Genomic DNA, 24981 nt, shown 5'->3' with positions numbered 1-24981 from the left:
ATAACTGAGATGGGATTCCATCACTAAAATAACAGCATTTCGTTTCTTCGAGATCTGTTCACGCAATTTCAATCACCTACTTTATCCCTCGAATGTGGAAATAGTTTGTCGACTTCCTTCTACATACGAAGAAATGACCATAACGTAAGAGAAATCAGAGCTGACAAGGAAAGGTTTCGGTATTCATTTTTTCCACGTGCTGTTCGAGAGCGGAGCAGTCTATAAATAGTCTGAAAGTGGTTCAATGAACTCTGCTAAACAGACTACAGAACAGTCACGTAGATGTTGATGTCTCCCGGCCAAAGAGTATTTTTTTCCGGCGTGCTTACATGTAGGTTTGCCACAAGTTGACACACGGGGCATTTGGAAAGTAGGAGGCTTAAGAAAATGTGCGCTGTTATCTAGCATCACATCCAGAGCAAGGAGGGCGGGAGAAAGCAGAGCACGCCCGTTGTCACCGGCCGGTTCTGGGCCGACCAGGAAATGAATCAAGCGCGGGGCGTGTCCGCGCGCTATGAATGCGTCCTCACGCGTGCGGAATCAGGAGCACACCCGCTGACGGGCCACTCCTTGCATCTCGTGCTCTCCGACTCCCTGAGGGTCGCTCTAATATAAACACTTTCGCTCGTTAATCAATTCTGTTTACAGCCATACGACTTGTGAAACTGTCGTCGTTGCTGTTGTTGTTGATTTGGCCTTCAGTCCGAAGATTGGTTTGATGCAGCTCTCTATGATAGTCTATCCCGTACTGGTTTGATGCAGCTCTCTATGCTAGTCTATCCTGTGCAGACCTCTTCCTATCTACCTAACTACTGAACTACTGCAACCTACACCCACTTGAACATGCTTCTTGTGTTCAACTTGGCCTGCCTCTAACAATCCCTGCTCTTCCCTCTATTACTAAACTATATCTTCATACCTCAGAATGTGTTCTATTAACTTAAACCTTCTTTTATTAAAGGCGTGCCATTGATGTTTTTTCTTCCCAGTTCGGTTCAGTATCTGCTCATTAATTATCTGCGCTACAAAATTCTTCTGTAGCACCTCATTTCAAAATCTTCTATTCTCTTCATGTCTGAAATGTCTGAAAATATTAACAAAAAAGAAATTTTTATTGTTCATATTTCACTTCAGTACAAGGCCACATTCCAAACTAATACCTATAGCAAAGACTTCTTAACACTTAAATTAATAGTCGATGTTAAAGAAGTTCTGTCTTTCAGTAGTGCTTTCCTTGCTATTGCCAGTGTGCGTTTTATATCCTCTCTAGTTCAGTTTTTTTGTTGCCCAAACAGTAAAACTCATCAACTACTTTTAGTGTCTCATTTCCTAATTTAATTTCCCGAGCTTCACCTTGTTTAATCTGACTACATTCCATTAACCTTGCTTTATTTTTGTTGATGTTACAACCTATTTCAAGACAATACAAGATAAAGATGAGACTCAAATGTCTAGAGGAAAATTTAATTATATCATATCTATAGTTATATTACGCATTCTGTTCATCTGATCTTCCAAGTGTTGTCTCTGAAAGAATTACAGTGTCATCGGCAAAACTCAAAGTATGTACTTCTTCTTGCTGACCGTATAATTCCCTTTTCTAATTTCTCCTTTGTTTTCTTCAGTGCTTGCTAAGTGTACAGATTGAACAACATCGGGAATAGATTACAAACCTGTCTCACTCCGTTCTCAATTACTGCATCTCTTTCATGTCCCGCGACTCACAACTGCAGGCTACATTCCGTACAAGTTTACATTACCCTTTCGCTCTCTGTACTTTGCGATACTACACTCCTGGAAATTGAAATAAGAACACCGTGAATTCATTGTCCCAGGAAGGGGAAACTTTATTGACACATTCCTGGGGTCAGATACATCACATGATCACACTGACAGAACCACAGGCACATAGACACAGGCAACAGAGCATGCACAATGTCGGCACTAGTACAGTGTATATCCACCTTTCGCAGCAATGCAGGCTGCTATTCTCCCATGGAGACGATCGTAGAGATGCTGGATGTAGTCCTGTGGAACGGCTTGCCATGCCATTTCCACCTGGCGCCTCAGTTGGACCAGCGTTCGTGCTGGACGTGCACACCGCGTGAGACAACGCTTCATCCAGTCCCAAACATGCTCAATGCGGGACAGATCCGGAGATCTTGCTGGCCAGGGTAGTTGACTTACACCTTCTAGAGCACGTTGGGTGGCACGGGATACATGCGGACGTGCATTGTCCTGTTGGAACAGCAAGTTCCCTTGCCGGTCTAGGAATGGTAGAACGATGGGTTCGATGACGGTTTGGATGTACCGTGCACTATTCAGTGTCCCCTCGACGATCACCAGTGGTGTACGGCCAGTGTAGGAGATCGCTCCCCACACCATGATGCCGGGTGTTGGCCCTGTGTGCCTCGGTCGTATGCAGTCCTGATTGTGGCGCTCACCTGCACGGCGCCAAACACGCATACGACCATCATTGGCACCAAGGCAGAAGCGACTCTCATCGCTGAAGACGACACGTCTCCATTCGTCCCTCCATTCACGCCTGTCGCGGGCTGCACGATGTTGGGGCGTGAGCGGAAGACGGCCTAACGGTGTGCGGGACCGTAGCCCAGCTTCATGGAGACGGTTGCGAATGGTCCTCGCCGATACCCCAGGAGCAACAGTGTCCCTAATTTGCTGGGAAGTGGCGGTGCGGTCCCCTACGGCACTGCGTAGGATCCTACGGTCTTGGCGTGCATCCGTGCGTCGCTGCGGTCCGGTCCCAGGTCGACGGGCACGTGCACCTTCCGCCGACCACTGGCGACAACATCGATGTACTGTAGAGACCTCACGCCCCACGTGTTGAGCAATTCGGCGGTACGTCCACCCGGCCTCCCGCATGCCCACTATACGCCCTCGCTCAAAGTCCGTCAACTGCACGTATGGTTCACGTCCACGCTGTCGCGGCATGCTACCAGTGTTAAAGACTGCGATGGAGCTCCGTATGCCACGGCAAACTGGCTGACACTGACGGCGGCGGTGCACAAATGCTGCGCAGCTAGCGCCATTCGACGGCCAACACCGCGGTTCCTGGTGTGTCCGCTGTGCCGTGCGTGTGATCATTGCTTGTACAGCCCTCTCGCAGTGTCCGGAGCAAGTATGGTGGGTCTGACACACCGGTGTCAATGTGTTCTTTTTTCCATTTCCAGGAGTATACAACTCAGTTATCACAACTATACTACGTAACTCCCCTTCTCTCTTTCTTCTCGACTACATAACGTTCATAGATCCTAACTGTAATTGCAATTCGCTCCAGAATAATGAGTTTGTTGCGATGTATTAATAATTAGTCGAGAAGAGAAAGTGAGACACGCATTCACCAATATTTTTCGATCGACGCTCTTGATGGATGTTGATTGTAGTCATTCCATTACATGCCTTAAATCTTCCGATTTTGCGAAAGTGTGTAACTGGTGATTTTTCAATTAATTTCAACATCGGATTCTGATTAATACTTACACTTATTCATGACTTATTGGTCAAATAACATCAGAAATTTTATCTGCCTTCTTGTACACTCTTAAACACCGCTTCCACAGCCACAACCTTACCCACTGCTTCCCACAACTGTGTTACAACTAATCCCGCCAAAACTACATACAAAGAAAAGGGAACACGAATTTTGTGAGTTAACAAATAACAATAATTCTCTCTTTTATATGGTGTTGTACCTTGGTACACTTTCAGACTTTTGCCTCTCGCCAGCCCTGTAATATAAGTTTAACATACAGGGTGTTTGGAAATTCCCGTTACAAACTTCTAGGACTTGTAGAAGGAGCACATAATATTTTGAATAGAAATCATGTCCGGAAATGTACCGCTTCCGTGCTACAGCCCCTTGAAAACATGTTTGCTACTTAGTCATGGTGGAGATGCTTACGTCGGATTGGCTGATGTCATTTGACGTCTATCCTACCTCTCTCACCTGGTTCGAGCCTCATTCCCGTGTTTGTGAGTGTTAGAGCAACATGGTAAAGACACATTTGCAGAACACACCGACGTGATCGTTTAGAATGGCGAAGCACACGGTAATGGAAGAGCTGCTCGTCGCCTTTATCAAGGTCGTTATGCACAAGGTCCGACACCATCGCACGCCTTTTTCACTACGGTTACGCAACGGATTCGAGCAAGGGGTACCTTCACCGTCAGCAGGCATGACTGTGGTGCCCCAAGGAGACGACGCACACCCGAATTAGGAGGGGCCGTACTGCATCATGCTGAAGAGAACCCGTCAACGAGTAAGCGAGCAATTGCGCCAGCAATTGATGTCGCTCCCAGCACTGCCTGGTATGTTGTGGATGACCTACAACTACAACCATACCACCTCCAACACTCCACACCTCCTCTAACACTCACAGACACGCGAATGAGGCTCGAAACAGGTAAGAGAAGTAGAATAGATGTCAAATGATATCGTATCACTTCCAACAGGTTTGATGGCTTCCATAACATTCGAATTCTACAGAGCGAAATACACTTACATATGACAGAAGAACGCTGTGCAAAAGGGTGTGGCGCTGCATCTTGGTACACTTAAGACCAAATAACGTGCCTTATAATTTCTCAAATATAGATGTTTTATACATAAAAGCATTCAGGAAGATGTGTACTACAAAATAGGCATATTTTAGAAAAATTGAATTTTTTAAAATTTTTACGTCCTATCCCTCTTAAGGCGTTTAATTTACTGTTCAAACGAATTTAGTAGAGACAAAATTCATCGTTCTGATTATGAAGTTATAGTTAACTGTTTGCATGGAATTATTTACTTACCTGCAAAGACCTAGATATGTTAATTTAAAAATGTTGTTATTTACACTGTATGACTCCTTCAAGTTTTCTGTAAATGTCATTTTAAATGCAAGCACCTATCATATGACCAGAAACTTAAGTTGCTTAATGATATCTACTCACTAAAAGATACAGTTAAGCAAAATACCTATGCAATGTTTCGTGTACATGTTCGCAAAGTGGAGAGGCGAAGATCAAAAGTAAGTAATGGTAGAAACGAATCTGCACAGCTGTCTACTAGGGGAGATGCTGAAAAAACCCTTAATACCAACGAAGAATGAAGTAAGTACGTGCTACATATTTCCTAATGGTGAATGGAAATAGAAATGAAGTCCCATACTTCTTGACAGAGCGTAGGGGAACGATGCGGGAGACCCGCATCGCCGTACTAGGCAAGATGCCGTTGCCTTCCTCCGACCGTAATGGGGATGAATGATGATGATGATGATGATGACGACGAAGACGACACAACAACACCCAGTCATCTCGGTACAGCTGAAAATCCCTGACCCCGCCGGGAATCGAACCCGGGACCCTGTGCTCGGGAAGCGAGAACGAAACCAAGAGCTGCGGACTCCTGGTGGTGAGGGAGATGTAATAAGAGTATGTACAGAAACATTTTCTGAAATTCTCCGTTTGACCAAAAGAACAGTTGAGACACTAACACTGTTGAGACAGAGTGGTAAGATTTTCGGTGAAAAAAAGCGAGAAAATAAGACAAAACACCGGGAATATACGGAAAATGATGGAAAGCTGGCTTTTGATCATATTAATGCCATATTAATGCAAGGAGGCCATTATTCGAGAGAAAAAGTGAAGATCTGACTGTTTTTCTTTTATTCAAGGGATTTCAAAAGCTACTTAAAGACACGAAAATCACATACTGATTCTATGCTAAAGTCTTCGAAAACAAATTCCCCGACCTTAAATTTCGTCGTTTGTCATGTAACACGTATTCTGCATGTGATCTTTTTAAAAGCCAAATTGAGGTGTGATCCGTATAACAAAGGAGATAAAATACAGCTAGAGCTCCACGACCGAAAAGCAGAGAAAGCTAAGGATTCTATGAAATTTGACAAAAACTAGAGTTAAAGGAATAACTCGGAAGTATGTACAGGTGTAAAGAATTTACAAAAAGCAGTTTCTCGTCCTCCATTAAGGCACAGTGAAATGTACTATTTGCGAGAGCTCTCAAATTACAATTTTTGCACTCATATTAGTGATCACCAAACCGGTCACATGTTTCTCTGGCATGAGGCCATGTGTGGCAGGGGTGGGAATGAAAATGATTCCTGTGTGCACAAAGCCTTTACATCGGAACTTACTTGTAAAAAGATACTGATAATGAGGAATGATAATGGCTGTGGGCAGAACCAAAATAAGGTGAAGTTTCTGTGGATTTACCTAACAGCAAAGGGTTACTTTACGGAAATAGAACACAATTTTTTGGTAACAGGACTGTCGTTGATGTCTTGCGATCGTGATTATCCTCACACTGAGAAACGAAAGACACTAACTGTGTGAAGTCCAAAAAGATTTAGTTCGCCTCATCACTGAAGCTACACACACAACACCATTCATAGTGACTGTTATTAAGAAACAGATTTTTACGACCTTAAGTCAGCTGCTGAAAAATATATGAATTTCACAGATGTACATATTGCAAAAGCACAGTGGATCTGACTGCTGAACGGATAGGGGTGCTGTAAGTTCGATCTGGAGAAGTCAAGAAACATTATTTCTTGAAGAGGAACATGAAGTCTTCTGATCGTCAACAGGAGCAGCTGGAAACACTACTCTGAGAATCTAGGTTGTTTGAAGAAAAGAGATTGGATTTACCTAAAATGATTCCTTTTATAAAAAAGGGGAATAATTAGTTCTACGAGAACTTTGTGAAAGGAGAGAAAATGGACATCATGGCATTTGTATCGTTATTTACGGTAAAACCATTGTGTAAAAAAGTTTCGCTTTCTTCAGATTTTGTATTATTTTGTTCTCAAACCTGCATAATTTTTGTGGTTGTGTAGTGATTCTCAACATTTATACAGCTTTTTTATAAGTGCTATACACATTTTGGTGATTGTCTCTAAATTAATTTTTTGACGCTTGATCCATAACTTACTTGCATGCCACGTACTGTGGAAGAGATATGAGACGGGTGAAATACCGTCAGCTTCCAAGAGGACTGTAATAATTGCGGTTCCAAAGATGGCAGCTGGTGACAGGTGCGAATATAACTGAACTAGCAGTTCAGTGAGCCATCGTTGCAAAGTAACAAGAATAATCTACAGAAGACTGGAAACGCTGGAAGCAGCCGACCACAGGAAAGATCAGTTTAGGTTCCGGAGAAAAGTAGGAGCGCGTGATGCAGTACTCACCCTACGACTTATCTTATAAAATAGGTCAAAGATAGACAAACTAACATCTACAACATTTTTAAATCTGAAGAAAGGGTTTGACAATGTTGACCGGAATACACTCTTTGAAATTTGAAGGTAGCAGGTATAAAATACAGGGAGCGAAAGAAAATTTATGGCTTGTAAAGATACAAGACTGTAGTTATAAGAGTCGAAGAACATGAAAGGAAGCAGTAGTTGAGAAGGCAATGAGAAAGAGATGCAGCCCGTTCCCCATGCTATGAAATCTGTGAACTGAACAAGCAGCAGAGGAAACCAAGGAGAAATTTGCAAAGGGAATTAAAGGTCAGGGAGAAGATACAAAAACTTTGAGATTTGCTGTCGTATTATAATTCTGTCAGTGTCAGCAAAGGATTTGGAAACCTGACAGGAATAGATACCGTCTTGAAGACTGGTAGTAAGATGAAAATCAATAAAAGTAAAATAAGGATAATCGAATGCAGTCAAGTAAAACCAGGTGCGGCTGAGGATATTAGATTAGAAAATAAGATACCAAAATTAGTAGGTGAGTTTTGCTATTTGGACAGCAAAATAACTGACGATGGTCCAAGTAGTGAGAATATAAAATGAAGACTGGCTGTAGCAAGAAAACACTTCTGACACTTGATGCAACAAGTCCACTAAAGAGACAGCTTACACTAAACTCGTTCGTCCTGTGTTAGAATATTGCTGCGCGGTGTTGTATCCTTACCAGGTGGGATTGACGGAGGACATCGAAAGGGTGCAAAAAAGGCCAGCTCGTTTTGTATTATCACGTAATAGGGGAGAGAGTGTAGCAGATATGATACGCGAGTTGGAATGGAAGTCATTAAAGCAAAGACGTTTTTCGTCGCGGCGAAATCTATTTACGAAATTTCAGTCACCAACTTTCTCTTCCGAATGCGAAAATATTTTGTTGAGCCCAACCTACATAGGTAGGAATGATCATCAAAATAAAATAAGAGAAATCAGAGCTCGAACAGAAATGTTTAGGTGTTCGATTTTCCCGCGCGCTGTTCGGGAGTGGAATGGTAGAGAGATAGTATGATTGTGGTTCGATGAACCCTCTGCCAAGCACTTAAATGTGAATTTCAGAGTAATCATGTAGATGTAGATGTAGACAAAGAAATATCGAATATTAATCTAAGTTTTATGAATGTGTGGTGTCTTTTCTTTCGGATACGTATGGAAGAGCAGACATCACGCATTCATATAACTGATTCGCCTCGACGGGCTATGACTCCAGAACCTTCAATGCAGATGCACAGTTCCGTTCGACCTCCAGCAGGAATCTAAAATTAGCGAGCGTGGAGGACGTAGACGGGAAGTGTCTATAGGTCAGTCTAGGTGAGAGTGAGGGTCGGCTGGGGACTGTGCCAAGATATTCCATGCGTTTGCGATAAACATTGTGTCTGGGTGCCACAGTGGTTAACGCAAATGCCTAGTAAACGGGAGATCCCAGGTTCGAGTCCTGGTCCAGCACACATTTTCACTCGTCGCCGCTGATTATGCATGAAGTCATCATCCCGTTGATATTATCAGTTTCTTCCCTTTCCTTTCCTTTCTGCACCATCCACCTTCAGTTAACATAATATGTATCACAGCTGCGGGTTCCGAGTGGCGGCATGTCCGAAAGAACAGACACCACACAATCGTATACAGTCAGTTCCACAAGAAAGAGTGCGCGGTTATCTGTATGAAATAAAAGACACTATTATAAATATATGTTTACATGAAAAAAATGTTATAGCTAATTGTACAATTACCTAATAGTTAATCCAATCGCCATCATTTTCGATTATAGTTTGGCACCTTTTTGGCACGCTTTCGCGAGATTTTCTGCATATTCTCCCAGTAACGCTCTCCTTATCGTCCTGTTTTTATATGACAGCTGCTTTAAAGTATATATTGGCTTTCCTTTGCGCTTCATCTTAATATACGACCGAACACTTTCGACTGGATTTGCATCCGGAGACATTGTACACCAGTCCATCGTAGACACCCCATTCTGTTGTTTCCACGTCGTAAAGAGACGGCTGCAATGTTTCGGATCATTTTCCTCTTGAAGCACCCAATTTGCCTCGTTCGAATCAAACAGCTTTTTAACGGACCTCAGAAGGCATTTTTGATGTGCCCCCCATCCGACGGACGGTTCGCCATCAACAGTGTCATACGCGTTCACTTCATGAGACAATGCGGAGGGATCTGGAATTTAATCCGGGACGCAATGTCTGATGATCAGGAACTTTACGCCACCACTCCTGCTCCCCTTTGCAGCAAAGGTAACGCAGCCAACCACACACGCGTTCCCTGGCGGTTATCCATCGAAGCACTCGCCACGTCTGACGGTGCTTAACGTCGATGGTCTGACGAGAAACGGAGTATTCAACATGGCAAGGCCGTCGTATTGGGGTCGAGATAAGACATACCTCTAAATGACGACAATGCTGCAATCAAGTCTTGAACTGCTGTTTAACGTCAAGCCCAGTGGAGAGAATTTATTTAAAAATTTTAAAAAACCATTTTCTCAAACAATGGGAAACCATTTATTTCAGAGCAATTGGAAAAATCTTTAGTAACATATCGTAACATACGCTGCAAACAATATTTAGCAAAGTAAAATTATCATCGTTTCTTTTCTTCATAACGTGTATTCAATCCATAAATTTGCTAACTGGAAGCGACAGTTTTCCACATAGGCTATAATATTTAATACCTCTCTGAGTTACACAACTACTTCGAGCGTTTACGTAGAGCAAGATACTACAACACGAAAATGGTAGCAAGTTTATGCCTTTTGTGATGGTTTACAAGTTTCAAAGGAATGATACTTCTGTTCATGATTATTTAGAAAAATGTTCAAATGTGTGTGAAATCTTATGAGACTCAACTGCTAAGGTCATCAGTCCCTAAGCTTACACACTACTTAACCTAAATTATCCTAAGGACAAACACACACACCCATGCCCGACGGGGGACTCGAACCTCCGCCGGGACCAGCCGCACAGTGATTATTTAGAGTCGGTACATTTAAGGTGTTAATTTTAGTGGACCTTTCTGCAATTTTTAGTGCATAAAGATATGCATATTGTGATTATTTTTAGTGTATATCAATTTGCCCTCTAATCGTAATTGTTCTTCCGTTGAGAGACCAAGCCAGCCTGTGTGACAGAGCGGTTCTAGGCGCTTCAGTCTGGAACAGCGTGACCGCTACGGTCGCAGGTTCGAATCCTGCCTCGGGCATGGATGTGTGTGATGTCCTTAGGTTAGTTGGGTTTAAGTAGTTCTAAGTTCTAGGGGACTGATGACCTCAGATGTTAAGTCCCATAGTGCTCAGAGCCATTTGAACCATTTGAGAGACCAACTTGTAACTTATTACACTTTTATATCAACCGAAATAAATTTGCAGATGTGATCTTCATTCAGAAGACAGTCTGGTTTGATGCAATTCTCCACGATAGTCTATACGGTGTAAGCCTCTTCATGTATACAAAACTACTGCAACCTACATCCATTTTCACCAGTTTACGTTAGTCAAGCCTCTACAATTTTTCGCCTCCACGCCTCCTTCCATTACGAAACTGATGATTCCTTGATGCCTCTGGATGTGTCCTATGAGCTGATACTTTACTTTAGTCGCGTTGTGCCATAAATATCCATTCTCCACAGTTGGATTCAGGACATCTTCGTTAGTTATCCGAATATACAGCTTATCTTCAGGGTTTTCTTGGAGAACAACATTTCAAAAGCTTCTATTCTCTTCTTGTCTCAATGGTGTATTGTCCACTTTTCAGTTTCGTTCAAGTTTTCGCTGCATACAAATCCTCTGAAGAAAGACTTCGCAACAATTAAATTTGTATTTGATGTTAAAATACACTCAAGATAAAAAAAAGACGCACCGCGAGGGAATTATCCGAATAGGACGGAAATTGATAGACGCGATTTACATGTAGAAACAAACAAATGATTTACATTTTCAGAACAATTGGATGATTTATTCAAGAGAAGGAACTTCACAAATTAAAAAAGTCAATAACTGCTTGTATTTAAACTACAGGACATAAACTGTAGCCGGCCAGTGTGGCCGAGCGGTTCTAGGCGCTACAGTCTAGAACCGCGCGATCGCTACGGTCGTAGGTTCGAATCCTGCCTCGGGCATGGATGTGTGTGTGATGTCCTTAGGTTAGTTAGGTTTAAGTAGTTCTAAGTTCTAGGGGACTGATGACCTCAGAAGTTAAGTCCCATAGTGCTCAGAGTCATTTGAACCATAATCTGTAGAATCCCCGCCCCCTCTCTCTCACTCTCTTTTCTCTCTCTCTCTCTCTCTCTCTCCCTGTGTGTGTGTGTGTGTGTGTGTGTGTGTGTGTGTGTGTGTTTGAGAGAGAGAGAGAGAGAGAGAAAAGATGAGAAACCATACTGATTGCAATTAAGAGGGCGTGCTGAAAAGCAATGCCTCCGAGTTTTTTATGTGAAAATTCTTAACGGTTTTTAAATAAAACAAACGTTATTCACATTCTACACCATTTTCAGCACTCTGCCGCTAGAGGGCTTCGAATTGTAGCTTGTAACATGGTGGTGTGTAATGTAACCTGTCAGTGCGTGAGAAACAGCGTGCTGTAATCGAGTTCTGAATTCGAAGAGTTTGTCCACAGATGGAGCAGCCTCTCGCTGCGACATTTACAGCAATCCGACGCCTTGGGTTCACTGTCATCGATCATCCTCCATACAGTCTAACTTGGCCACATCCAATTTTCGTCTGTCTCCAAAACTTAGAGAACGCTTTCGAGAACTTCATTTTGATAAGGACGGAGCGCTGCAAGCAGAGGTGAGGTATGTGGTGGCGTCAACAAAGTCGAACATTCTACAGTGACGGTATCAAAAAATTAGGCACTCGTTGGGAGACATGTGTTCGCCGCCAGTGTGACTATGTTGAAAAATACGTAATAGACATGAATAATAAAGATATAGAATGTTAACAGTTTTTCTTCTTTCTTCATTCTTCGTTTGGGTCATCTATAGTTCAATTCTTTTATCTTGGCGGCTCGCGCATGCCCGCCCAGACGCGGGAGATTGCTGCGTTGCCAGTTGCACACGACGCACGCGCCAATAGAAGCAGCGCTATAGTATAGCATAGTTCGCAAGCTTACGTTTAGGGGGGGTTAAATATAGTAAACCATTGCACGAAATTTTGAAGAGTTTGCAGAGGTAAAATTCCATAGAGTATACTTTCCGTATGGTCGATTTTAGTTGCCACGATGTTGAGAATGAAATGTGGACAAGATACCTAAATTTCATATAAAATTACTACATGTAATGCTGCATGATAACTACGTTGAACATCGAAACAAAATTAAGTCATTTATGGGGGGAAGGTATCAGTCAAGAAGACGTGTAAAAATCAAATTTTTGGGCCAAATAGTTTTTGTGAAATCGAATGATAAGTGTGTCAAAGCAGTGGGAACACCATGTGTCTGCACAGACGAGTAGTGCAGTGATGACAAAATCGCGCACAGCGCGGAGTGCGGGGAGCACGTGTCTGCAGCAGCGAAAGGGTTAATGAAGAGACAAAGCACTAGAAATTTCAAAAAAATTGCATTCAAATGAACATAATTCGTGAAGTAAGGCACTTCGATATTGTTTTTAAATAATGAAAATATTGCATTTAAAATGAACATAATTCGTGAAGTAAGGCACTTCGATATTGTTTTTAAATAATGAAAATATTAAGCAGTGCACAAGGTTTGAACTCATAACCTCTCACTTAGAAGCCCAACACCTCAACCGTTACGCTAACGCAGCTCGTCTGAAGACAGAATGCCATGAGGACTGTATCATGTCACGCAAAATACTGACAAACACTGTTGGTATGACTATGAATTACTCACGCTTCGGCGAAGTACAATAGGAAATAAACAATTACCGCTGTTCTTTATTACGAAAAAGCGGTTCGTGAAATTGATACAAGCACCTTTCCTTGCTATCGCCTGAATTAGGAGTCTTATTGCTTGTTTGGTTTTATTAATTAATAGAATATGAAGCAATTGGTATAAATAATGCTTTTTTCCAAACTTTCTATAAAAGAAAGTCTGCTATCAAGACATTGCTTTTGTTCTATTACTTTATTTATGACTGAACGTTTCTAAAACTGAAGACACTCGTCCACGCTATGCACTGCAGTCGAGATCTGGCAAAGTCGTTCTCTGTTCATTGGCTGACTGTGTTTTGTGATGTCAGATGCGCAGAACGAACCTAAACTCGGCCGCCAACATAAATGACGCGCACTTTAAGGACCACGCACCAATTTCAATGCTTCCTTCTTTGTTGTTCTTTCTTTTTTCTCCAGTAATCTTTCATATTTTCACTATATATCCTTTTTCTCTCCTCGGCCCATTTTTGATCCTGTTTTCTTCTTCCACCTGCCTTAACAATTTTTAATTTATTTAAAAAGCTTAAATTGTTTTCACATGAAAAGTTCGGAGGCATTACTTTTCAGCAAGCCCTCTTAGTGTCTGTTGAGAATTCGGGAAATTAGAGCTAATTCAGGGGCTTACCGACAAACATTCCCTCCACGCTCCATTCGCGTGAGGAACAGGGAATGAGGGATCAGTTAGTGGAACCAGAAGTACACTTGGTAACACAGCATCAAGTAGCTTGAGGTGTGCTCATATAGATGTAGATATTTTATAATTTTATATTACCTCTCCGATTACTGCGGAAAAGCGATGGTGCCGACAGTAACTAAGGGAAACAGTTGACAGAAAACGTGAGAAGAGCTGACGACGGTGGAAGTAGGACGGGCGGCGTGACCCGCCTCGCCCTGAAATATTCAGGCGCTCATTTCCTCGCGAACACTCTGCTGAAAAAGCGAGCGTCCGGCCTCCAGCTTTCCAGTGTCCCTGCTTTGAAAAAGTGAAAAGCTTCCTGTATTTCCTAGACTTCTATTTTTCTATTACTACCTTCCAGGGTCAAGTCAGCACCACCATGTGACAGCCACATTAGTTTATTTTTGGCGAGTAAAAGAGCTGCCATGATTACACGTTCGTTGAGTGTTGCACCGTGGATGAGTTTCCCAGATTCACAAATCTTTTGCACCGACACAATCTGCCGGGCATGCGCATGGCGACATAATTCAATTTGAAAGATTACAGATTCAACTAAATAATTATGGATTACAATTACTAACTGTGGTGTCACCGCTAGACACCACACTTGCTAGGTGGTAGCCTTTAAATCGGCCTCGGTCCATTAGTATACGTCGGACCCGCGTGTCTCCACTGTCAGTGATTGCAGACCGAGCGCCACCACACGGCAGGTCTAGAGAGACGTCCTGCACTCGCCCCAGTTGTACAGCCGACTTTGCCAGAGATGGATCACTGACAAATACGCTCTCATTTGCCGAGACGATAGTTAGCATAGCCTTCAGCTACGTCATTTGCTACGACCTAGCAAGGCGCCGTATGCAATTGATATTTATTATGTGAAGCATGTATCATCAAGTGCGATGTTCTACAATTGTGGATTAAAGTTAAGTATTATATCAACTACGTACTTTATTTGCTACTATTAATTCCCTTAACTGTTCCAGACCTCGCGCCAGTCAGCGTGTAATTAAACGCGTGCATTTCGGCCTCCTCTAGCAACACAGTGTTGGCTCTTCTGCCAACATTACACTAACAACTTAAATTGGAACCGTCACACAGAAAATGTTTCATTTGCAGAACTCTTGGATGATGTAACAGATATATTAGACTGCCAACACTATGCTTGTCCGTCCTCTTCTGCAGTAGTGTTACGCGGAACGGGTCTTTACCAGCTAGGATTGACGGAGGATATCCAGAAAGTTCAACGAAGGGCAGTTCGATTTGCGTTATCGTAAAATAGGGGAGATAGTGTCACGGATACGATAAGCAAATTGGGACTGGCAATCACTCGAACAAAAGATTTAGGGATGTGAGCTAGCTTTCAATGCAGACATTTAAGGCCAGACTCTAACGGCAAGCTTGGCAAGAAGGCAAAGGCAAATTTGAAAGACAATTGTTATATATGGATTTAAATCTTCATCACTTCCTATGACAGCCCATTCCAATGCTAGAAGATATGCAGCACCAATAACCAACCGATCTGGATAACCGTTGGTATTAGAATATTATGAAGAAAGAAGTACCTAGCTGTATCATAATATGAAGGACAGTCAGAGCCTAGTAACAGAATTTCGCCGCAGACAATACTGAAAAGCGCCGAAGAATGGCATTACATAGGCTAAAAACATATATTACACCAAAAGAATAGAAAACTCTGACATCAAAATTAAAAATACACGCCGAGACGACAAAAGTGATAGGATAGCAATATGCACATACACAGATGGTGGTAGTATCGCGACACGAGGTATAAAAGGGCAGTTCATTTGAGGATCTGTCATTTGTACTCAGCTGATTCATGTGAAAAGGTTTCCGGCGTGATTATGGCCGTACGACGGGAATTGACAAGAGTTTGAAAGCAGAATACTAGTTGGAGCTAGACACACGGGACATTCCATTTCGGAAATCGTTAGGCAATTCAGTATTCCAAGATCTACAGTGTCAAGAGTATACCGAGAATACCAAATTTCGGGCATTACCTCTCACCACGTACAACACGGTGGCCGACGGCCAACAGTTAACTACTGAGAGCAGCGGCGTTTGCATAGAGTTTCAGTGTTAGCAGACAAGACACACTGTGTGAAATAAACGCAGAAATCAATGGGAGAGGTATGACGAATTTATACACTCCTGGAAATGGAAAAAAGAACACATTGACACCGGTGTGTCAGACCCACCATACTTGCTCCGGACACTGCGAGAGGGCTGTACAAGCAATGATCACACGCACGGCACAGCGGACACACCAGGAACCGCGGTGTTGGCCGTCGAATGGCGCTAGCTGCGCAGCATTTGTGCACCGCCGACGTCAGTGTCAGCCAGTTTGCCGTGGCATACGGAGCTCCATCGCAGTCTTTAACACTGGTAGCACGCCGCGACAGCGTGGACGTGAACCGAATGTGCAGTTGACGGACTTTGAGCGAGGGCGTATAGTGGGCATGCGGGAGGCCGGGTGGACGTACCGCCGAATTGCTCAACACGTGGGGCGTGAGGTCTCCACAGTACATCGATGTTGTCGCCAGTGGTCGGCGGAAGGTGCACGTGCCCGTCGACCTGGGACCGGACCGCAGCGACGCACGGATGCACGCCAAGACCGTAGGATCCTACGCAGTGCCGTAGGGGACCGCACCGCCACTTCCCAGCAAATTAGGGACACTGTTGCTCCTGGGGTATCTGCGAGGACCATTCGCAACCGTCTCCATGAAGCTGGGCTACGGTCCCGCACACTGTTAGGCCGTCTTCCGCTCACGCCCCAACATCGTGCAGCCCGCCTCCAGTGGTGTCACGACAGGCGTGAATGGAGGGACGAATGGAGACGTGTCGTCTTCAGCGATGAGAGTCGCTTCTGCCTTGGTGCCAATGATGGTCGTATGCGTGTTTGGCGCCGTGCAGGTGAGCGCCACAATCAGGACTGCATACGACCGAGGCACACAGGGCCAACACCCGGCATCATGGTGTGGGGAGCGATCTCCTACACTGGCCGTACACCACTGGTGATAGTCGAGGGGACACTGAATAGCGCACGGTACATCCAAACCGTCATCGAACCCATCGTTCTACCATTCCTAGACCGGCAAGGGAACTTGCTGTTCCAACAGGACAATGCACGTCCGCATGTATCCCGTGCCACCCAACGTGCTCTAGAAGGTGTAAGTCAACTACCCTGGCCAGCAAGATCTCCGGATCTGTCCCCCATTGAGCATGTTTGGGACTGGATGAAGCGTCGTCTCACGCGGTCTGCACGTCCAGCACGAACGCTGGTCCAACTGAGGCGCCAGGTGGAAATGGCATGGCAAGCCGTTCCACAGGACTACATCCAGCATCTCTACGATCGTCTCCATGGGAGAATAGCAGCCTGCATTGCTGCGAAAGGTGGATATACACTGTACTAGTGCCGACATTGTGCATGCTCTGTTGCCTGTGTCTATGTGCCTGTGGTTCTGTCAGTGTGATCATGTGATGTATCTGACCCCAGGAATGTGTCAATAAAGTTTCCCCTTCCTGGGACAATGAATTCACGGTGTTCTTATTTCAATTTCCAGGAGTGTAGTTAATGGGCTATTGCAGCAGACGACCGAGGCGAGTGCCTTTGCTAACAGATCGACATCGACTGCAGCGCCTCTCCTAGGCTCGTCACCATATCAGTTGGACCCTACACAACTGGAAAACCGTTGCTTAGTCGGATGAGTCCCGATTTCAGTTGGTAAGAGCTGATGGTGGGGTTCAAGTGTGGCGCAGACCCCACGAAGTCATTGACCCAAGTTGTCAACAAGGCACTGTATAAGCTGGTGGTGGTTCCATAATGGTGTGGGCTGTGTTTACATGGAGTGGACTAGGTCCTGTGGTCCAACTGAACCTATCATTGACTGGAAATGGTTGGCTGCTTGTAGACGATTTGCAGTCATTCATGGGCCTCATGTTTCCAAACAGCAACGGAAGATTTATGGATGGCAATACGCCTTGTTACTGGGCTACGATTGTTCACGATTGGTCTGAAGAGCATTCTGGGCATTTCGAGCGCATGATTTGGCCAAACAGATCACGTGACGTGAATCCCATCGAACATTTACGGGACATAATCGAGAGGTCATTCCGTGAACAAAATCCTACACAGGGGACACTTTCCCAATTATGGACGGCTGTAGAAGTAGCATGGCTCAATATTTCTACAGGGGACTTCCAACAGCTTGTTACGTACATGCCACATTGAGATGCTGCACTACTCCGGGCAAAAGAAGATCCGACAAGATATTGTGAGGCATCCCATCACTTTTATCACCTCAGTGTATGGTCAGCTGCGAAAGAAGTACCTGCTCAGGGAGTGAATGTTAAACATATTACACCTCCCTTGTGGGAGGCTGAAACTATTACGAACTCACCAGAGTTGCGTGAAATATTTACTGATCACTTCTTGTCAGTATTCGGAAAGTAAAATCAAAATTTTTTTGATAGACGTAAATAGGAAGAACTTTTGAAAGCTGGTATTTCGAGACAACTTCATCACACTGAGTCAACCAGAATCGTTAAAGGTACGGCGAAATTTAAAGTAATATTACGAAGATTATTGCACCATATATTAGTTCTGTACTCATTCACATGCACAATATGTCCGTTATGTGTGGTCGATTTTGGCAGATTGGCATACCCGTTAGTGAAATCCCCCTATAAAAAGGGTGAAAGATATGACCGGACGATTTCTTTGCTACCAGTCTTTAAAATACAAGGGTCATTCAATAAAAAATCTTTCTTAAGGAATCTATTACGAGAATAAAATACAACAGTTCCTTATTTTTCAATTTCTGTGTACTTGCTGGACAAACTTCTCAGTTCCAAGCGCAAAGAATTCTTGGGGGTGTATGCATAACCAGTTATTCACTGGTGCCTGGACTTATCATCAGCGAACCTTGAGCCACCAAGAACTTCTTTTAATGAGTTAAAAGTGTGATAATCTGGAGGTTCCAGATCCGGGGAATACGGGGGATGGGGCAAGCAGACGAATTTCAGGCCTCCATGCACACATCCATGCGCCTTTCATTTATTTCAGATGTCGAATGGTTTGGAACTATCCTCGCACACACTTCCTTGAACATCAGCATAGCATAAACAGTATGGCAGGCTGATCCGGCAATAATGTTAATCGTTCCTGCAATATCACTCACCGTAATATGCCTGCTTTCGTGAATCAACTCAACTCTTAATGTTGCTCTGCGTGACAGCACAAGACGCTCTGGTCCTGGGCGTGGCGAATCGTCAACACTTGTTACGCCCAGTTTGAGTATCTGCCCACTCGTACACTTGTGTTAGACTGCAAAAACTTTCACCATATTGCGCTGCCACACAACGGTGAATTTCGATTGGTTTCAACCATTGAGCTAACAGAAATCTAATGTCACTCCGCTGTCCGCATTGGTGCAAACCTGCAAGGCTGCCGCCATCTTGTTCCATTGATTCCCAACATCCAGTTCGAGAGGCAGTGTCCCACTCTCATCTGATAATAGTTCTAGGACACCACCCGAAAATAACAGACAAGCACAAACTTTGTGGAAGTATTGTATTTTTTTCCAACTTTTAGGTTATTTAGTGATTGGATGTTGCATTTTGAGAAAGGACTGTATAGGAGAGAAGCGGCACATCTCAGTACAAAGAAGTAGAAGGAAAGGAGAATCTATGAAAACTACAGTTTATTCTGTTGTGTATGAGGCACTAGTAAGGCTAAACTATAGGTCCAAGACAGTATCTTTCTTTTTTAACTAAAACGTTTGATTGTGTGGATCATGTAATACGTTTGAGTAAGCTGGGGCATTGCGGGATTAGGGAAAAAGTTGAACAATGGTTCACATTATATCTGGAAAGTAAGATGCAGATAATTATCCTCAAGTGTCAAACAGGGAAGTGGTCTGATTCTGACTGGGGTCATGGAAAATGGATGGCAGGGGGTGGGGAGGTGGCTCAAAACGTATTCACTTTATGGATGACAAGTGTTATTGTGGAAGATGTGGAGCCTAATTGATTACATAACATATGTTTACACACAGGGAAGTGAAGCATCGGGTTAATGGGTGATGATAAGACTAGAAATTACAAATTAATAGGACAGTCAGTAACATCAGCACACGGCTTTAAGGTGACAGATTTAAACTACAACAAAACGCACTGCATACAGTTTCTAATATGGGACTGTTGTGAAAGCGAAAGTTTGTCATTCAAAGCTGGTCAGACATTCAGTGAAGTGGATAGTTTAAATTCTTAGGACAGAGTGTAGATGGAAGGCTTTCTTGGAAGTATCACGTTCAAGATCTTGTGCAGAACATGAATGCTGCTGTCTTCATTACTGGAATAATGTCCACTGTGTCTGACACTGAAACGTGAAAGCTTGTTGGCTTTGCTGACTTTCACTCTTTTATCTAGTATGGTGTTAAATTTTGGAGCAACTCTATGCCTTCGCCAAGAATATTCTTCGCCCAAAAAAGAGCAGGCGGGCAGATCTACGATGTAAATTCGCGAACATCCTGCAGATCGTCGTTCAGGTGGCTCGGAATACTATCTCTACCATCCCTCTACTTGCATACCATCATCAAATTTGTTGTTGATAATATTTAGAAAAACCTGCGCTATTATCTTCAGTAAACACTAGACAGAAAAAGATAAGCACTTGGATAACACTTCCTTAAACATTATACAGAAAGGTATGCACAATTCAGTAGATTTCATTTCCAATAAAAATCCAGCAAAATTGAAAAAAAAAAAAAAAACAGAGCTATAAATCCCTACTCTTCAAATCTAAATTGAAAAGTGTTCTTTACAGAAGTTCCACACAGTAGTTGCGAACTTTGGTCTGTCATGTGTTATTTATTCATATAGCCTCTCACAATTTTTGTGTTTATTGTGATGTCACCGCCAGACAACACACTTGCTAGGTGGTAGCCTTTAAATCGGCCGCGGTCCGTGAGTATACGTAGGACCCGCGTGTCGCCACTGTCAGTGATTGCAGACCGAGCGCTGCCACACGGCAGGTCTAGAGAGACTTCCTAGCACTCGCCCCAGTTGTACAGCCGACTTTGCTAGCGATGGTTCACTGACAAATTACGCTCTCATTTGCCGAGACGATAGTTAGCATAGCCTTCAGCTACGTCATTTGCTACGACCTAGCAAAGCGCCATTACCAGTTACTATTGATGCTGTAAAACAAGTACCGTCAAGAGCGATGTTCACCACTTACGGATTAAAGTTAAGTATTCCAACAGCTACGTCCTTTTTTGCTTAAGTCTAACTTCCTTGTCCTGTTCCAGACCTCACGCCAGCCTGCGTGAGCTAAAACGCGTGCCTTTCGGCTTCCTCTCATAGTGGGTTCGCTCTCTTGCCAATCCACAACATTTATTATTCTTTATTCTTTTTTTACAAATTTTTATTCAGCATTCTGGTAACTATGTACTGACTCGTTCCGTGATCAAGTGGCTTTAGATCGCATGGTCCCAAGGAACTTGATAAATGAACAAATAAAATACAATTAATTTAAAAAAGTGGAAATACGACTGGTAAATCACCTATGGAATACGTATATATTTCGAAACTCCTTAAATACATGTTATTTGAGGCTATATACTACTTATGTATATTAAGGAATTACACTGATAAGCCTAATCGTAAGTCCGTCCTGTGTTTCAAAGTTTCATTAGTATTCTTAAGAAGCGCGTAGCACTCAATTCTTTACTGTGAGTGTCTCTCTTCATATTTAACTATTTCATGCACGGGCTTTTGTATCAACAATTTTTTCTAGTAGAGCTTTTGAGTCATAGATGCCTGGAAGACTTCTAAAACGTCAAATTAAGTATTTGCAAATATCGTAAACTTTGTTTGTAATTTGCACGTGCAAAAATGTACAAAACAATGAATTAGCTAGGAGTGTTACAAATAAGAACGAGAAACAACATGGACCTTACATTAACGCGTCTCCAATCTTTTTCGTCTACACAAATCTGGATACAGATGTATAGTCATAACAATGTTTGCTACAAGAAATGCGTTGTAGCTGAGGGCGCTGATCTGATGAACACTCGCACTCGCAACTCGACTGGCTCGTTAATTTACCCGATCAGTAGCTTATAGAAAATGTGTGTTGATATTTGGAACAGCTGGTAAACCGTAGCAATCAACATCCCTGAAACTAAGTAGCTCTGCGAAAGCTTATCACGAATGAGTGGCTTCACTTGGATATAGCATACTTCAAGAAATTTTGGACGTCTCTTCTTCGCCGAGTTAAGGATATTATCTGGTCTAGATATGGTGTTGTGTAGCAATAGAGTGATTTATCTCGGGAAATGTGACCGGCGTGCTAATATTACGGAAATGTTGTGACAATGTGCACATCTGGTGGACGCATGTGGATACCCATCTAAAGGTGACCCTACAGACTGATTGGAGACATGATTCTAATGGCGAGACACAGGTGCTTCGTCCATAACACTGTGACATGTGCCAGGTGATAAAGGGGACTTTGTTTCAGTGCGCGCTACAGGAAGGGCATCGATCATGCTCGGAGATAAACTGTGACACGGGAGATAAGCTGTTTAACAGGAAATTAGACACAGTGCATATAAAGAGGAAACTATCACCCTTACACACAAATACAGTGGTGTGCAAAAGTTAAGGACGGAAGTGGCTTTAGCACGACGTCTCACTGCTAAGTAATATAGCTCGAAGAAACCGTACAACATGGATTTCGCGAACAGAGATCCTGCTAAACTCAGCTCGTTCTGTTCCTTCATGAGATCCACAGCGCAGTGGACAACGGCGCTCAGGTAGATGCCGAGTTCCTTGATTTCAGTAAGGCATTTGACACCGTCCCGCATTGCTGTTTAATGAAAAAAATACGAGCTTATGGAGTATCGAAGCAGACTTGCGATTCAATTCAAGACTTTCTTGCAGATACAACTCAACACGTCGCTCTTAACGGAACAAACTCGACAGATGGAAGGGTAATATCCGGAGTACCATAGAGAAGTGTGATAGGACCGTTGCTGTTTACAATATACAGTATATAAATGATCTAGTAGAAAGCGCCGGATGCTCTCTAAAGCTGTTCGCAGATGATGCAGTTGTCTATACCAAAGTAGCAACGCCAGAAGATGCAACGCCAGAAGACAGTAAGAATTTGCAGAACGACCTGCAGAGAACTGATGAATGGTGCAGGCTCTGGCAGTTGACCCTAAACGTAAATAAATGTAACATATTGTGCATGCATAGGAAAAGAAATCCACTACTGTACAGCTACACTGTTGATGACAAACAGCTGGAGACAGCGCCTGCCGTAAAATATCTAGGAGTAACTATCCAGAGCGACCTTAAGTGGAATGACCACATAAAAACAGATAGACGGAAATAAGACACCAGACTCAGATTCATCTGAAGAATCTTAAGGAAATGTAACTCATCCACAAAAAAATTGGCTTTTAAGGCGCTTGTTCGTCCGATTCTTGAGTGTTGTTCATCTGTCTGGAATCCCTATCAAGTAGGACTGATAGAGGAGATAGAGAAGATCTAACGAAGAGCGGCGCGTTTCGTCACGGAATCGTTTAGTTGGCGAGAGAGCGTTACGGAGATGCTAAACGAACTCCACTGGCAGACGTTACACGAGAGGCGTTGTACATCAGGGAGAGATTTACTACTTCTTCTTCTTCCTCTCCTTCTTTCGAATGGGCCGGCTAAGGACCACGATATTCAACTTTTCAGCCTGGAGAGGGACTTAATGTTTGCCCAGAAATCCCGCATTCTCTGGCTATATTTCTCCTTTCTCTTATTTGTCCAAAGGGCGCCGGTCTTTTTACGGGATGATCTGTCCTGAAACCTCTTCTCTTTTACTATCCTTCTGAGAAGTGCTCGGTTTCTAATGTCACTTTCAGTTATGTCCAGTTCCTGGATGTCTTTCTTGACTTCTGTCAGCCATGATGCCACGGTCTTCCTGCTCTTCCAGTAGTTGAGAAGTCGGTTGGTTAGTCTTGTTTGGTCCATCCTTGTGATATGTCCGTCTCTTCCGGGCTACATCTGTAATTTTCTCAGTATGACTGTATAGCTCCTGGTTTGATTGTCTTGTGTACTCACCACCTGTTTCGATCGTACCCAGAATTTTCCTCAGGATCTTCCTCTCCTGAATCTCTAGTTTATCTGTCAAGCCTTTCCTGTTAAAATTCAAGCATTCTGAGACATATAGGACTTCAGGGCGGATAACTGGTAGTGTTTTAGTTTGGAATTGCGAGATAGGCATTTCTTATTGTAGATGTTCTTATTTAATCGATATGCTAAATCTATCTTATTAATCCGAATTGTTAGTGCTGTTCCTTCTGATAGATTAGGTTCCAACCATTCTCCTAGATACTTGAATCTGTCAACTTTCTCAATTTGACCTTGTTACAGCTGTAGTTTACTGGGTGTATCAGTGATGTTGGTGAGGTATTTTGTCTTTTCTAGTAACAATTGAAGTTCTACCTAAGCAGCCTGGAGTTTGAGCATACTGAGGTGCTTTCTGCTACTTCCACTGAGCTTGTTATAAGTACCAGATCATCTGCGGAAGCTAAACCTTCTACTACTAGTCCCTTCCGTTTGTGTGCCAGGTACATACCACTCGATATATTTCTTTTCGCCACTCTCTGATCACCTTGTCCAGGGCACAGTTGAAGAGAAGAGGTGAAAGTCTATTTCCCTGTCTAACTCCTTCCAGGCACATTTCCTGCAAAATTCTCATAAGAGTATGTCTGTCGATTGAATCGTAAGCTTTCTTTAAGTCAACGAAAGTAACTACGTACTGTTCATTCGCTAGTTTAATTTGACTTAATACTGATTTCAAGTTAGGGATCTGTTCAGCATAAGAATGTCCTTTTCTAAAACCACCCTGATAATCCCCAAGTTTTGGGTCCAATTGAGGTTCGGCTCTGTTCAATAATGCCTTAGAGAATATCGTATAGGTGACTGGTATCAATGAGATCTCTCTATAATTGTTGACGTCAGTTACATCACCCTTCTTGTGTAAGGGGTCGATCAGGGCAGATGTCCAGTAATCTGGTAACTTCTCAGTATCCCAAATGTTTCGTAGGATCTCGGTCAACTTGCTGATTGCT

The sequence above is a fragment of the Schistocerca americana genome, chromosome X (genome assembly GCF_021461395.2).
Source record: "Schistocerca americana isolate TAMUIC-IGC-003095 chromosome X, iqSchAmer2.1, whole genome shotgun sequence".
In the NCBI taxonomy this organism is placed as follows: domain Eukaryota; kingdom Metazoa; phylum Arthropoda; class Insecta; order Orthoptera; family Acrididae; genus Schistocerca; species Schistocerca americana.
The sequence above is the reverse complement of the archived record's forward strand: the minus strand, read 5'-3'. Positions refer to the sequence as shown.